The sequence below is a fragment of the Cavia porcellus genome, unplaced genomic scaffold (assembly GCF_034190915.1).
Source record: "Cavia porcellus strain 051 isolate PalLab524CR breed Dunkin Hartley unplaced genomic scaffold, mCavPor4.1 scaffold_26, whole genome shotgun sequence".
NCBI classification, from domain to species: Eukaryota; Metazoa; Chordata; class Mammalia; order Rodentia; family Caviidae; genus Cavia; species Cavia porcellus.
In genome coordinates this window covers 11,024,818-11,040,234 of record NW_026947509.1, presented here as the reverse complement: position 1 = coordinate 11,040,234, position 15,417 = coordinate 11,024,818, and the positions used below count along the sequence as shown (strand labels likewise).

Genomic DNA, 15,417 nt, shown 5'->3' with positions numbered 1-15,417 from the left:
AATAGTGGACCCAGTTCCACAGGCTCGAACCAAAAGGACATCATCGCACTCAGCCCACGAGAGCTGTGGTTTCTCCCGCCTGAGCTGTCAACCCCATCACCAAATGACCAGGCAACTTTTAACACAAGGGGCTGGGACACTGTTCCTGCAGCCCTGCAGCCAGGCGGCTCTTAGAAGGACAGTACAGGCCAACTTGATGAAAACAGGTGTGGGTCAATCAATGCCAATTAAAATGTGGCTGGTCCTTTAGCCCACACTGGTGATGTGGAGGTGTGTCCCAAGAGAGACTTCTGCTCTTCTGGAAGGTGAGTCTGGTTCCAGGTGAATTTCTGCTCTAGCCAGTGGGGGGGAAACAAGCCATGCCAGCATCATGCCTAAGTTTCCCTTGGACCCCCAGTCGGATAGGAATAATTTTTCTCTCCTTTCTCTACTTTTGCCAGCTCCTCTGGAATGCAGTTCCTAATCACCACCTCCTGGGTACCAAGCCTTCCAGGACTCTCACAGATTCCGTCCACCAGGGCACCTTTCAGACCGGCCTGACCACTGGGTTTCCACAAGCCGTCCACCATGGCACCTTTTGGACCGGCCTGACCACTGAGTTTCCACAAGCGGCCGCACACTATTACACCGAGACCTCGTTCTGGCCTGAGGGAAGCGCGCTATTCGGTTTGTTGAACGAATGAGTGAACGAATCAGAAATGAATGCAGCAGCAGTGGAAAGCGCAGCCTGCACCTCAGAGACTCAGACCTTCAAGAGCGCATGCAAGCAGCCTAGACAGCCTGAAGCTGAAACCCTGCAATCTTCTTAAACTGTGTGTGTGGGGGGGGGGGGGGGAGGGCTGCCGGAGCCATAGGACTTGTGAGACCAGGGCAGGGGAGGGCAGCGCTTCCCCGCGTCCTCTCCCCAAGGCAAGGGGGGAAAATTCACTCGCAAGTGTTCTGAACCTAGACCCGCGTCACGTGGGAAAGGGCTGCTCACTTGCTGAACTGCGAAAGTTGGAGGGGGAGCCCTGCTCCAAAATGTAAAGGCCACGCGTCCCCCCTACCCCAGGGGAAGTCAAGGCACCCTCGAGATAGTCGGGGAGGCTGGGGCCTAGTGAGAAAGCACGCGGGCGTCTCTCACCCTGAACCCTGCGCCCAGGGTGGGCGCTGCCTTCCCGTCGGCTTCGGCGACAGCAGCGTCGCCCGTCCCGCACGCTCCCGTCCCCGCGGTCCGGAGGTCTCCTGCGCCCTTCCCCGGCCTTCTCCGGCTCCGGAGACGCAGAAGGCACGCGGAGGAGGAGGAGGCGCTCCAGACAGCGCGCACCTCCAGCAGCCCGCGGTGCGCCCCGGGGCCCGCGCCCCCGAGGGCTCTCCAGGCACGGGGCGCAGTCGGCGTCGCAGCGCTCGCCTGGGTCCCGCCCGGTGCCCGCCTCACCTGCTTACATGGCCCGGGCGGCGGCGGGGCCCCGATCGCCACGGAGCTGACTCCGGGGCCGGGCGCTGGGACGCAGGGCAGCCGGCCCGGGGCACGGTGTCTGTGGCAGTCGCGGCGCGGGGGAGCGGCGGTGCCGCCCGCCCGGCGGATCTGGCGAGGGTCTGGGAGCGACGGGGACCCGCACGGGTGGCGGCGAAGTTGAGCAGAACTTTGCAGGGCCCGAGCGCCCGGGCGGCAGGAAGCGCGGGCGGCCGGGCGCGGGGAGGAAGGGGCCGTGCGGTGGGAGGGGACGAGCAGGCGCCGCCGCTCCCCACCGGGCCGCCGCGCGCGCTGGCCGGGGGCGGAGGAGCGCGGGGCGCGCGCCGGGGCGGCCGGGAATGCGGCGGGGGCGCGCGCGATGGGAGGGGAGGGAAGGGGAGGACGGAGGAGGGGGCGCCGGAACGCGGATCCCGGCTCCGGGCCGGAGGCGCTCGGGCTCCGGGACGTCACGGCGCTGGAATCCGAGGAATGCCGGCCGCCGGGAGCGCCCTGTGCAGGCCCGGAGGAGCCGAGCGCTGGAGTGGGGCGGCTCGGGAGCCCGTTTGCAAAGGTGAAGCCGGGGCCGGGAGTGGGGACGGCGGGGCGACTGTGGTCAGTAGGGGCCGAGGAGAAAAGCCCAGCTCGATGTCTTTAAACAGCGAGGACGGACGGCCTTATTTGGGGGGACCCCCGAGCGGACCGTTCCCAGGCAGCCGCCGCGTGGGGGACAGCCTGGAAGTAATCGAGGCAGCGTGGCCCAGCCCTGTGCACAACGCCTGACCGTGCGGGCAGTGAACTTGAATGCCAGCCCCGGCTCTTTTCCCACCCAGCGGCGGTGAGCTGGGGTGTGTCGTTTTCCCGGCTGCTCCGTGCCACTGGCTCGCCCCACCCGGGCTGCCCGGGTAAGCTCTGGGAGGGAACTTCCTTGGCACTTTCGGAGGTGGAATTAATGAGGCGCAGCTGGCAGGATGGAAAAGCCCCGAGCTGAGTCGGGCAAGGGGACTTCGGCTCAGGCCCTGCCCAACTGCGCACCGATTGGGTCACTCAGGCATGGAATCCCAACCCCCAGATCCCCGGTTTCTGTCGCTGTAAAATGAAGGAGTTTGCCTACATTTCTGTGGTCCTTTGTATTGCCGCAAACATGGCTTGGCCAGGACTCAAGCCTTAGTCTTTTTAGCCATGCTGACGACCTTAAACTCTCAGTCGCAGAACATGTCTCAAATAGCTCCAATGTCAGGAACTCTTATACAAATTCGGGCCCCTTGGGGGAAGAGAGCCGGAAAGCAAGAAGCAAAGCTCCTCCTGAGTCCACTGCGTGCAAATCTGGCCGGACTGACCTCTCTTCATATCTACCTGCCCATCTGCAGAATCTGGAGAATCAGAAAAGACCTTGGAGACAACACAGAAGGGAAGAAAGGGAACTGAAATCAGTTGCTCCGACTTTCAAGGAAATAGTTGAGCAGCCTTGCTGAGTTTCCCAGGGGCACACAGTAGGGAATCCTTGCTGGGTGGCAGGAAGTGTGGGTGCCTTGTTTTTCCCACTGCCCAGATCAGCAGCTGCAGGCCGGGGCCATCTCCAGTCCCACCAAGGGACCAAACAGGACTGGGATTAAAGATGGGGACACTAAACCCCAGGTTTCTACTCCTTGCCGGGAGCTGGGAGCCCTTGGCTTCTCTCTGATGGAAAGGTCACTGAGCTACTAAACACCCAACACCCGAGCCTGCTGCAGTTTATGAGAAGAGCAAAGGATTTGTACTCTGACCCAAGACTTGATTCTGCTTCTGATGGCCAGGTGACCCCAAGCAGGCCGCTATCCCTGAGGCTTGAGTTTAGGGGACAGAGCCCGGTGGGACATCTATCTGGAGGCTTTTCCCAGGTCTACACAGGCATGAGCGACTTCTCCAGACAGGGCCTAGGCAGGGTGCTAAACCCGCAGAAACTGCTATTTTTCAGTTATCCTCAGCATGAATGCCAGGAACGCAAGGACCATCACCCAGGGTCCAGTGATGATAAAGCCAGGGTTTAGCACTTAACCTCACAGATCCATTTTTAAAATTTAAATGTATTTACTCCTAAAGGTAAAAAATGCACCATTAATTTGTGATCTTAAAAATGCCACATTTCTTTACTTCTTTAGAAGAAATCTTGAGAAGGCAATACAAACACGATTAGAGGATGACTGGGAGTTTGAGGCTGTCACCCTGAGCTACGTCCAGCCCTTTGCATTTATCGTGAGACAGGGCCTTCCTAAATTGAAAAATTGCCCAGGTTGGACTTGAACTTGGAATCCTCCTACTTCATATCAGGCTCCAACAAAAATATTTTTAAAACAAAATTTGAGATTGAATTTCTTGGTGGTACAGTGCTTAGCTAGCATGTGTGAGGCCCTGGGTTCATCCCCAAGCACTGCAATTCAAAGTGATTTTTTAAAAAAATCCATTCTCTAAGTAGATATGTAAGTATGTATGCCAGTCATAAATATGTATGCTTTCAAAAGAGAAAAAGCCATCTATTTCCTAAGTATGCACCATACTCAAATCTTAGTATGCATCAGGCAATCATGAGTTGGTTTTTGGGTTAGGCTCTGCTTTCGAGGGGTTTTTTTTTAGGGTGCTTTTATTTTATTTTTTTGAGACAGGGTCTCACTATGAAGTCCAAGCTAGTCTTGACCTGGCTATGTACCCCAGTCTAGTCTTGATCTCAGTAATCCGACTGCTTCAGCCTCCTGAGTGCTGGAATTACAAGCTTATCCCACCATCCCAGATTGGGATCCGCACTGAACCTATCACTACATGTTTACTTTGAAACTGCAATTTTAAGAGTTTGTAGATGTTATGTTTCCCAAAGCAATGTTTCTTTTTGTTGCAAGCCCTGTTCAAACTACAAATACAGGATACCAAGCAAAGTCCTCCCATGGGTCCTCCCACCTCCAGTGTGTTCTTTCTCATCACGAGATTTGTGTTATAGCTTCAGAGACACTAGAGTCTCTGAAAGCAGAATGTGTTCCCGCATCAGAGCAAACTGCAAAGTCAACAGATTTGCTAGAAAAATCTCCTTGGCTTTCCAGGTCCTTTACAAATGTTACAGCCAGACGCAGGCGCAGATACACACCCATGAGGGAGAAGGTGCTTTCAGAACAACCTATGGTCCCTCAGCTCAGCTTCCCTGGCCTCTTCCTGGATCTAAAACAGAGGCAGGTCGGGTGTGTGTGTGTGTGTGTGTGTGTGTGTGTGTGGTGCAGACATAGGGATATGTAGGTGCTGGCACGCATGCCCCTGTCCACACCCGGGCCATGATATGGAAAATGCCCGCCACACTCGCCCTCTTCCCTGAGCCTCCCAGAGTGCTGGACAGCTAGCTTCGCAAGACCTTGGAGCAAGACCTTGTCTCCAAAGTTTAAAAAAAATAATGGGGAGGGGGTGCTGAGGAGTAGCTTCACATGAACGCTTGAGTTCAGTTTCTAAGGAAAGACCAGGTCCATGGCTGCAGGAAATGCAAATCCCCTGGGTGACTTCTTAATCGTGTCCCGCTCTGGACAGACTTCTGCCACCATGGATTTATCTTGTCAGAATCTACGTTATACATGTATGAGGCTCTGGCTTCTTGGGTCTTTCTAATGCTTCTCAGATGTATTCACATTACTGGATTGGGTCAGTTTATTCCATCTTGATGCCACCGTGTGATTGTGGCACAGTTTGCTTACCCTTCCTCTCACCACTCCACTTGGCAGACATAAATATATGTATATATGGGTCTCACCATGTAGCTCAGGTTGGCCTTGAACTCATGGCAATCTTCTTGCCTCGGGCTCCTGAGTTCCAGGATGTGGGTGTGCACCACAGCGCCCAGCCAGTCAGAGCTTCTTATCAGCGCACGCCAGGAAGTCAGCAGAACGTGAATCCCTGTTCTCCAGCGTTTGCTCTAAGCTGTGTGAGCCTGCAGGCTGTGCAGCGAGACACAGCCCCACACACATGCATGACGCAGCCCCCAGGCACCGACGGCCCACAGGAAGGGACAGTCATGCACTCGCCCTTTCTTCTGGCTTTTGGGGTCTGTCTGGAAGCTGCATGTCCCATACCGCAGACCGAGCCCCACTCCCTCCTGGCTGCACCCTGAGCCATTTCAGCTTGGGGACCGGAAGCGGCCACCTGAAGAAGTTATATGGTCCTCTGCCACGGGTGGCTTCTGTGGCAGCATCGTTCAGGGGAAACTGCACAACGTTTAGGGGCTTTTCTGAGCGTCTCTTGAGGGCTGTACATGAAGGGTCCCCGTCACGTTTTCCTGAATGTTTCCAATGGTTCTGTGGGGTACTCTCCACCCGGCCACCTCTCCACAGCCTCTGTCCTCCACCCAGGCCTTAGGTGAAGGGACTGCCCATGGCCCCAGCCGCTTCAGGGAGGCCCCACTGTGTCCCTCCAAGCCAGGCCACACCCTCCTGGAAAGAAGGCCAAGGTGTTGGCTTCTGTGTTTCCAAGCATGTGAGGGAGACAGAGCTGGGCCCCTATGTGCCAGTTCCTTTGCCAATTGCAGTTGGCCATGGCAGTAACTATGTCACATTGCTGATCGATTTTTCCGATGAAAAATGCGTAATACTCAGCCCATAGTTTATGTTTTAAAATTCCATAGGGCAGCATCATAAACAAACTCATGCCCCGAGGAAAAGGTAATTCACACATTGTCAGTACCTCCAGCAAGACTTATAAGAGATTGGCCTGGTATGGTGGCACATACCTATACTCTCAGCACTTAGGAGGCTGAGGCAGGAGGGTCCCTGCAAGTTTGAGGCCAGCCTGAGCTATAAAGTGAGTTCAAGAGCAACCTGAACTGTGCAGTGAAACCCAATCTCAAAAAGACAAAATAAATATATAAATAAATAAAGGAGATCAACCCAGGCACAGTTTCAAGTCATCCATCCTTTAAATTTCACTGTATTCAATATCCTCTTCTATAAATTTCATCTTAGACCTTAAGTACCCTTTGTGTTTTTGTGGGTTTTTTTAGTCTATTTTTATTTTTGTTTTTGAGTTTTTGAGATAGGAGCCCACTATGTAGTTTAGTTGAGGCTGACCTTGAACTCAGGCAGGCCAGTCTTGAATTCTCTGCCATCCTCCTGCCTCAGCCTCCTGAGAATCACAGGCCTGCTCCGCCACGCCCAGTTCCCAATAGGTTTGGATCCCAGCATCATAGTATAACCTGCCTCAGCTTGCGGTCCCCCAATCCTGCCCTGGCCTTGTCCCCAGTGAACACCAGATCTGTCCCTACGCACTGCCCTGGCCCCCATACATAGCCCACCAGGCACCAGGTCCTACAGAGCGTACCATCTGTGCGGAGTTTACCCGCATGGCACCAACCACCAATGCGCATCCGCCTGCCTCAGATGCAGAGAGGGAAGGCGACCTGTCCCTGCCTCTCAGCTCAGGGAGCGTCTTCCTTCTGGCTTAAACAGTTTCCAACGCTGCCACAGCGGGGAGTCCTTTAAAAACATTCTGCCAAGTTCCCTAGCCCCATGCAGAGCTGAATGAATGTCCTCCCAAGTCTGGGGCTAGTACCTGTTAGACAAAAGGAACGGTTTTAGGGAGAGTCCCCTTGGTGAACAGAGAGCACACCTGGATTGACTGTTCTAGCACAAAAGGAAGAACCTGCAAGATGTCATGGATCCGAGTCATGGGAGGCTGGAGCCGAAGACCCACAAAGGACCGGTTTGTCCTCTGCTCACCCTCTGCTTGTTCTCAGGCCTCCAGCGCCAGCTTCCTGGTACTGAGAATTGAACTCAGGCCCCTCTGCACTGAGCTCTGTCCCCGGCACCTTTTTTATGTTTTTATTTTCAGACAGGTTCTCATTACATCACTAAGGGACTCAGCTTAGGCTCAACCTTGTGATCCTCCTGCTTCAGCCTCCCAAAGTGGGAGGATTGTAGGGGTACCCTGTCTCACATAGCTGCCACCTTCCACTGTTGGCCACATCCTGGTCACTAGCTATGTGACCCTCTCGGTCCCAATTTCCTGGTCTATAAATAGGAAACATGGCAGTGTTCACTTCCAGAGAAATGGCAATGGCTCAGTGGGCCCACGTAGGAACAGCCATGGAACTGGGTGCCTGGGCGTTCCAGGTTCACCCCCGACATTACTGGTGAATTCTCCCCTGCAGTGGGGACTGAATCCTAAATCCAGGTGCCCGAAACAAAGGATCTGACTGGAGTCGGTGGTCTAGGGTCTTGGAGAAGGAGAAGGAGCTGGTAGCTGTGGCCCAGGGGAGCATCCAAAACTGTATCCACAGGAGAGAGAGGTGCTTGAGCAAAGGGAAGGTTTGGGAATCGGGGTTCACGGGCTGCTCTCCAGCTTCTGTGTCGAGGGGCAGATCTGGCTTCTCAGGAGGAGAAGGGGCACGGTGAGCTGTCCTGCACTCAGATCCAGGGTGCCAGGGACGCAGTGTCTGCAGTGACCATGACCTTCCCACACACCTACACCAAAGCCCTGCGTCCTCGATGTGAGCACCTCTAGAAAGAGGTTCTTCAGGGAAATAATGAGGGTGAAAGGACCCCGGAGGGCCGAGGCCTCACTCCCACAGGACTCCTGTCCTTACGAGACCAAGGGCCACCAGAGGAGGGCCATGCCAGCTGGTGAGAAGGTGACACATGGACCTTGGACTCCTAACCTCCAGGATGTGAGAAAATTCATTTTTGTCACTGCAGCCACATAGCCTGAGGCATTCTGTGACCACAGCCGTATCAGAATAATATATTTAGATTGTTTTGTGGGTGTTTGTTTTTAACAGAGAAATAAGCTGAGAAACCCTCGTATGCATGCAAGATGAAATAAAAGAAAATACAGTTCTTTAAAATTGATTACAGAAAAAGACATCACCATGAATTCCCCTGAAAATAGTCTCTCTCACTTTGAACACACTTAGCCTGTTGTGATGGTTTGAGTCTGGAGGTCCCCCCAAGGCCTCACGCAGTCAGAGGCAGACTTCTAGAATTTGCTCTTAGTTCGTGGGCCAGTGCTGGGATTATAGGTGGGAGCACTACATCCAAGTGTGTGTGGCCTGCATACCAATGCGAGGGACAGAAGGAGCCTCCCTCCGTGCTCCTCCCCTTGGCCCTGGCTGCTTTCGATATTTTCCACTGCCATGAGCTGTTGCCCTCGGCCTTGGAGCCAGCTGATTACGGACTGAAACCTGCTCAAACTGCAAGCTAAATAAACCTTTCCTTCTTTCATTGTGGGCATCAGGTATTTTATCTCAGCAAGGAGACAAAAGTAACCAACATGCCCATCGCTCTTGGCCACTTTCTGCAACAGTTCTGAAACCGTCTTTCCTGAGGATTTTTAGTTGTGAGGTTGTGCATGTCCTGCATGGATTTAAAATGTTTATTTTTCAGGGTCAGTTTGACTTTGGTTTTATTTGACGGAGACTGCCATCTCAGAAACCATGTGTGACATGGAGTGTCACAACGGAGGAGGAAATCCTCTGTCCACTTCTCCGCACACACTGCTTCTGCCAAATAAAAGCATGATGCTGTGTCCTCATCCTCCTTGTCATGGGATCTGGCACCATGTGACTTCCGGTTCTCCCTCCAGGACAAAATGACCGAGAAAGGCGAATGTTCTGAATCAATTCAGGATCCAGAGCCCCGACAGGGCCAGGACAGATGCTTGTGAAAAAGGACCTGTACAGCTGCTTCAGAAATGCTCAGAGCATGGGCAGGGGACACAGCTCTGCAGCACAGCTCCCACCTGGCAAGCACAGGGTTCTGAGTTTGATTCCTGATACCAGGAAAATTAAAAAATGCCAAGAACAATGGGTAAATGTTTGAAGTGAAGAGGAGCCTCCTGATGAGGGGTTAATGACAGTGAGGTCCCCAGCCTCTCTGCTCCCCAGGACCCTGGCCTTTCCCCACCCACCCTGTGGCTGTAGTTTACCAAGCACCTCAGTGCACCTGGAACAGTGTTAGGAGGTGGCAGAAAGGGCATGGTAGAAGCCGGGACAGTAGAAACGTGAGCAGGACAGAGTGTGTGTTCCAAGTTCTGCACGACTGGAGTTGCCAGGAGACGGCAACGTGGAACTGACGTGGAACTGGGCTCACGAAAGGAAACACATCCAGAGTGTGTGTCTCTGGTTGCTTCTGATTCCTCGTTCCCCGTGGTTCTCAGAATGCACCCAGGACAACAGGGAAAGGAAGCCACTGCGCCAAGACCACAGAGCAAACCCTGCCCAGGATTCAAATCCCACGCTATTGATTTCATTCCTGAGCGAGCATAGCAGGCATGGTCCGTGGTCTATGGTCCTTCTGGCTGCCGTGGAAAGCAGTCACAACCTCTGGGACACGGCAGGCCCAGCTGCTCTTGACATCTGTCTCCAAAGGCCAAACATACACTGAGTCCTAAAAATAGCCACGAACCTCTCGGCCATAAACCCAGCTGACCCGATCCTCCTGCTACCTGGGCTGCCCGTCCGAAGGCCTTGGGTGCTGGATCAGAGCTCCTTGTGGCTGGCTCAGGAGCTTTCGTCAGTGCCCACAGGAGCTCTGCTGGGATCCCTGATGTTGGTTGTTCCCAAGAGATAGAGAATGTGATGGTGAGGAAGTCAGTTTCCACAGTTCCTTGATTATGCGCATTTTTCAGTCCTTCTGACAGAAGCTCATGGCACACAGCACTCTCACCAGTGCTGTCTGGTAAATTTTGAGGCTGCACCATCCCCTGAAACTGTCTCATGTGTAAGAAAAGCCCTAGAAAGATGAATTCTAGTCCTATGGGCCATTGGCTTCTCTTCTACTATTCCGGGTGCTAAATTTAAATGCAGCCCCAAGAGGTATTCACTTATTTGTTTAGTAGTTTTTGGCACCAAGAATCAAACTCAGGACCTTGCACTTGCCAGGCAGGCACTTGTGCTGCTGGGTTGTATCCCTGGCTCACTCATTTGTTTCTGTTTTTATTTTCTTATATCTTTTTTTTTTAAACTGGGGATCAAACTCATGACCTCCTGCTTGCCAGTCAGATGCTTATGCCACTGAGCTAACCCCCTGGCTATTCTGTTATATCTTTAGCTCTATGCTTTTTTTCATTCTTTTAAGTTAGAGTCACACTATGTAGTCCAGGCTGGTCTTGAAAACACTGAGGCCTACACCAGCCTCAGACTTGAGACGATCCTCCTACCTTAGCCTCCTGAGTGCTGGAATTCTAGGGATTCACCACTACCCCAGGCTAATTTTTTTTTTCAGTGTAAGTTAAACACCTTTATGAAATTGTCAACAACAACAACAACAATGCAAGCCACATATATGGAGGTGAAAACTGCATATCCTTCAAGACCAACTGCACTCTCAGAGTTGACTGGAGAGTGGAACAGGGACAGGGACGTGTTTATTTGCAGCGTGGGCAGCTGCAGCCTCTCTGAGCGGCACAGGACATGAAAGGAATCCTCACAGTGATTAGCAGCCAGGAACAGCCCCGGCTGGGGAGGACAGTTGGGGCGTGTCTGGGATGCCATTCTACAGTACACAGACACCCCTGCCAGAGGTGCGAGACCTGGGTGACCAGGGGCAGGGCCAGGCCATGTGAGGGAAATCTATAGCCCTCCATCCAAGCCTCCCCAAGGCCAGGCTGCTTCCTGGCTGCCTCCCCTAGAATGAGGGGGTGACTCAGAGCGTGACTGGTATTTCAGACTCGCCTGAGTAATGCCGCAGACCCCACCGAGGGCAATTGAAGGACTGGTTTGGAATGACTGCTGCAGATCAAAAGCTACTTCCTGGGGCCAGCAGGGAAAAAAACTTGGTGGATCTGTTTCATGTCTGTTTTGTTTGAGACAGCATCCTTGAACATGTAGCCCAGGCTGGCCTTGAACTCACAGTGACCCTCCTGCCTCAGCCTCCTGAGTGCTGGGATTACAGGCATGTACCACCATGCCCGGCTGGCAGCTCAGTTTTGAGTTACCTTCTACTACCACTGGGAGGCTGAGGTGTCCCCTGACATCATGGATCTTAGCGGTAAGGGACACTGACCTGTGAAGGCGCCCCAGGACTTCCCTTGGTGGTGGGCATTTAGTGCCGTGTGCAAAGAAAACGTTTGGAATGGCCAAGGGGAAAGTGAGTTTTCTGTAGCAGGCAAAGGCCCCGGTGATCTGGCTGTCGGGTACCCTTCCCTGGCCCTGTGCCGTGCCACGGTCAGCCTCGGTCAGCCAAGGCCACTCTCTCTCTCCACTCTCTCTCTCGGGATCGTTCGCTTCCGGTTCCTTCTGCCAGGAGGCCCCTTTCTCCAGGCCCTCTCGGCTCCTACCCTCCTCACCCCTCCTTTTCCTTTCCCCCTCCCCCTCCTCCCTCCGGGGAGTCCCTTTCCTCCTCCTCACCCCCAGCGGCTCCTGGACTCTGTTCCTGCCCCTTCCTCCCAGGGCCTGGCTCTGTTCATTGTGCTTCTCCTCTGCCCACAGCTGCATCTCAGGAGAGATTTTTGTCTGTTTGTGCCTCAAAAGTCTCAGCAAATATTTATTGAAAGTTTGAAGGAACACAGTTTGTTCCCCATGAGTTCACATGGGCAGTGTGATTTGATCTAACAGCCCCTTGAGGGAGCCGTTCTACCTCCCATTTTCGGTCGGAGAAACTGAGGCTTAGCGTTGAAGTCCCCAGCCCGATCCTGCTGCTCTTTTGAGGCTGTGGGTTTCTGCGTCTTGCCGGTTTCCACAGGACCTCCCTCAGGTGTGGTGGAGAATCCCGGCTTATTTCCACCCCAACACGTCTTCTCGTCCACCTCTCTGCTGTCTCCTTTATAACTGTCCCCCTTGATGGCCTTTTAATCGTGAACACCATCACTGATTTGGATTTTGACATTTCATTAAATTTATACATAACTTTTTTCAAATGCAGGAACGCACACAAATCCCACGGTTGGTGCATGATCAGGACTGGAAGCCAGGAGTCCTGAGTCTTTAGAAGGTGACTTTCGTACAGTATATGAAAATACCTGGTCAGTCCGATCCATTCCAGCTTGGACCCGTCTGTTTCACTTACAGTTACTGCATTAAAATGCTTGCTCGGTTCCTCCCCATAGACTGGTCCAGGAAGAAGAGGGAGAAAAGCAGCTCAGCAAGCACAAAAATATAAAAAAAGATCAAGTCATGGCTACATGGACCTTATCTAAAAACAGAGAGAAATACTTGGTGTACAGGGATCTTAGCTCCCTTCCAGGAAGAATCAGGAAAATGGGTTTTTAGGGCCCTCTGCCGCCCAGAGCCACCCCCCATCAGCGCCATCTGCCACGCACCTCCATATGTTCCCTGAGTTCTGTTAAATCGATGTAAGCTCTCCATGAAATTACTTCCAGCTCAGGAGAGGGTGTTTCTATCTGCTTTTTCCTGAAAATCCCTCATGTATGCTTACGTGATTGCACATATACAGAATGTTATCAGTTGTGGACCATATACAGGTGAATACTGACCAATGCTAATGATTTTTATGTATATAAGGGAAAGCATTAATCCAAAAACATTTAATAAGCTCCTACTCTTTGCTAAGTGCTGGTAATATGCAGCTAAGTAAGATGTTTTGGGGGCTGAAATTTTGTTTTTTTATTTTTTGGGGGGGCCCATCTTTTAAGCATCTCCCATATTTAGGCTGAAACAGGTCTCTGTCATCATCTTTTGAAAATTTCCTTTGTCTAATTCAACATTTGAAACAAATACCTTTTTTAAAAATCAAAACAAAAGGATAACAATATAACAAGTCATGTGGAGGGCCTAGGAGGAGAAACAAGCCAATGTGTCCTTCCCGTGAGCCAATAACAGTGCCCCCAATCCCCAATCCCACCTGCGAAAGCAACCAGTGATCTGGAAGACAGTCCGAGTTCGTAGCAACTGAGGCACCCAAACAAGGCCTGTATTGTTTGATTGACTTTGCAGCCTCAGGCTGGTGGTCTGAGCATCTATTCGGATAACAGTATACAATATAGCAAATATGAGGGAATTCCCTTTAGAAATCCTTTTGGATTGTCTTTGAAATCCAATATTGTTCTCACTGTTGTGTTTTGTTTCATTTTATTTGTTTTATTTTGTTTGATTTTATTCTCTTTAGAATACACTTCCTTTCTTTTGTTTTGATTAGTTTTATTCTGTTTAATTTTGTTTGGCTTTATTATGTCTGATGGTATGGACAGCTGTTTTGGAGAAAACAAGAAACATTATGGTAACCACTGTTGATTCCCTATTACCTTGTTTTGAAGTCCCGTATCACTTTCATTGTTCTGTTCTGATTAGCTGTATTCTATTTGCTTTGTTTTGTTCTAAGATCAAAAAAAATGGGAAAACATTAAGAGGCTAGTTTTATTGGAAGGATATTATTATCACACTTTTTTATTCCTTAAAAAACTGTTCAAATTAAATGTAGCTGACATAAAACTTCACCAAATAAAAGATCATCAAAATCATGGGAACAGAAATAAAACGTAAGAAAATGATCCTCAGTGGAATGTGAACCCTATCCTAATGAAATAGCATTTTGTTATATAAAGAATAAATGAATATCAAAGATCTTAATTTTAGAATTCCTCAAATATGACTATTAGATTCATCCAGAAGAAAACAAAGCTGGAATAAATCCCTACACATTTTAATGTGTATCACAGATGTTCTGGAAAGTGAATTACGTTCTGTGTATGTTGCAGTGTGGTACTGGGGATTGAACCCAGGGCCTTTGCATGGAGCTGTATCTCCCACTTTTTATATTTTATATTTTCTGAGCTAGGGTCTCACTAAATCACTAAATTGTCCAGTTTGGGCTCAAATTTGCAACTTTCCAAACTGAGGCTTCCAGCATGCTAGGACTCCAGGCATGTGACCCCATATCCAGCATCTGTGTGCTTTACATATGACTAGATACCGGCCTTTATTGATCTGCAGCCAGCAAACCCTCTGGGATGACTTTTGGTGTAGAAGCAACTAGTCCAGAAAAATAAATTGAGAAACTCACTATATGAGTGGAAAGTAGTCATTTGTTAAACAAAGTTTGTTACCAAGAAAATAAGCACTAACATATGATCACACAAAACTACCAGTTCTCTCAAAACTTGCAGAAACGAGAGTTAGCAAAGACCAGCAGGGTGGGGATCCCTGACCTGTATGCACACCCCTTCCTGGCATCAAGGGGTCCCACCATCTGACACATGCTGAGCTCACCACAGCACCTTAGCAAGAGTCGAAGAGGAGAAAGTGACGTTTTTCATTTGTACTAAACTTGGGATTTCGGTTGGGTTTTTTTTTTTTTAATCAGTACCAGGGATTGAACTCATGACCATGAGTCTGTAAGGAAGGTGCTTATGCCACTGAGCTAAATCCCCAGCCCCTAAACTTGGGATTTCATCAGAGGAGTTTCTCAGAGAGGTTTAATACTGCTTCACTTTGGCAAAGACCTAATATAAAAATTCCAAACTTATGAAATAAATACGTTTGGTGGTGGTTTCTCATTTAGGGTAAATCATGAGAACACAAATACAGGCTATTTTATATTTTGTACACTGTATGGTATATGAATTCAGTATTTAGACAAATATTCACATTCATACCCACAATTTAGGATCTTAATTTGAAGTCCAATGCATGACACTGTACACTCTGTAGCAACTGGTGGTACTAGTCTGCAGGTTACTTATAGTCTCTTGTTTTCCAGATGGTATAGTAATGGAATTGGCCTAAAGACTCTTAACTCTAAAACTGTATGAATCTCTGGTTTCTCTAGGACAGACTCTCCACGGCCTCAGAGTCATGAGAAGTTCAGGACTCTCTCTTTCCTTTTGGAGAGCCGTGATTTGGGTAGTGTGCTGTGGAAAACACACTGGGGGTGGACTTCCCAGGGTTCTAGAACATTCTGCCTGGGTTTTTACAGATACGCCAATAAAAAATAAACTTTCGATCTCCAAACATCAATACAAAATTCTCCATAAGTACTTAGATGTTTTACAGCTAAAAAACAGTAAGTCACCTTTTCTAAAATCTCATTTTA

The 15,417-nt window shown here is 50.5% G+C and overlaps 1 protein-coding gene across 3 annotated transcripts in view; it reads right to left on the bottom strand.

Moving 5' to 3' along the window:
• Positions 1–1,565, bottom strand: part of Ptpn14 (protein tyrosine phosphatase non-receptor type 14) — a 144,843-nt gene extending 143,278 nt beyond the window's left edge. The window contains exon 1 of one of the 3 annotated variants that reach the window (XM_013157553.2): positions 1,426–1,565. The gene's annotated coding sequence lies outside the window, so the exon portion shown is untranslated. Of the gene's footprint in view, positions 1–1,123; positions 1,147–1,417 lie in introns of those variants that run through there. The other 2 variants (XM_003474584.4, XM_063236725.1) reach the window with 2 other exon arrangements.
• Between the last annotated feature and the right edge of the window lie 13,852 nt (positions 1,566–15,417).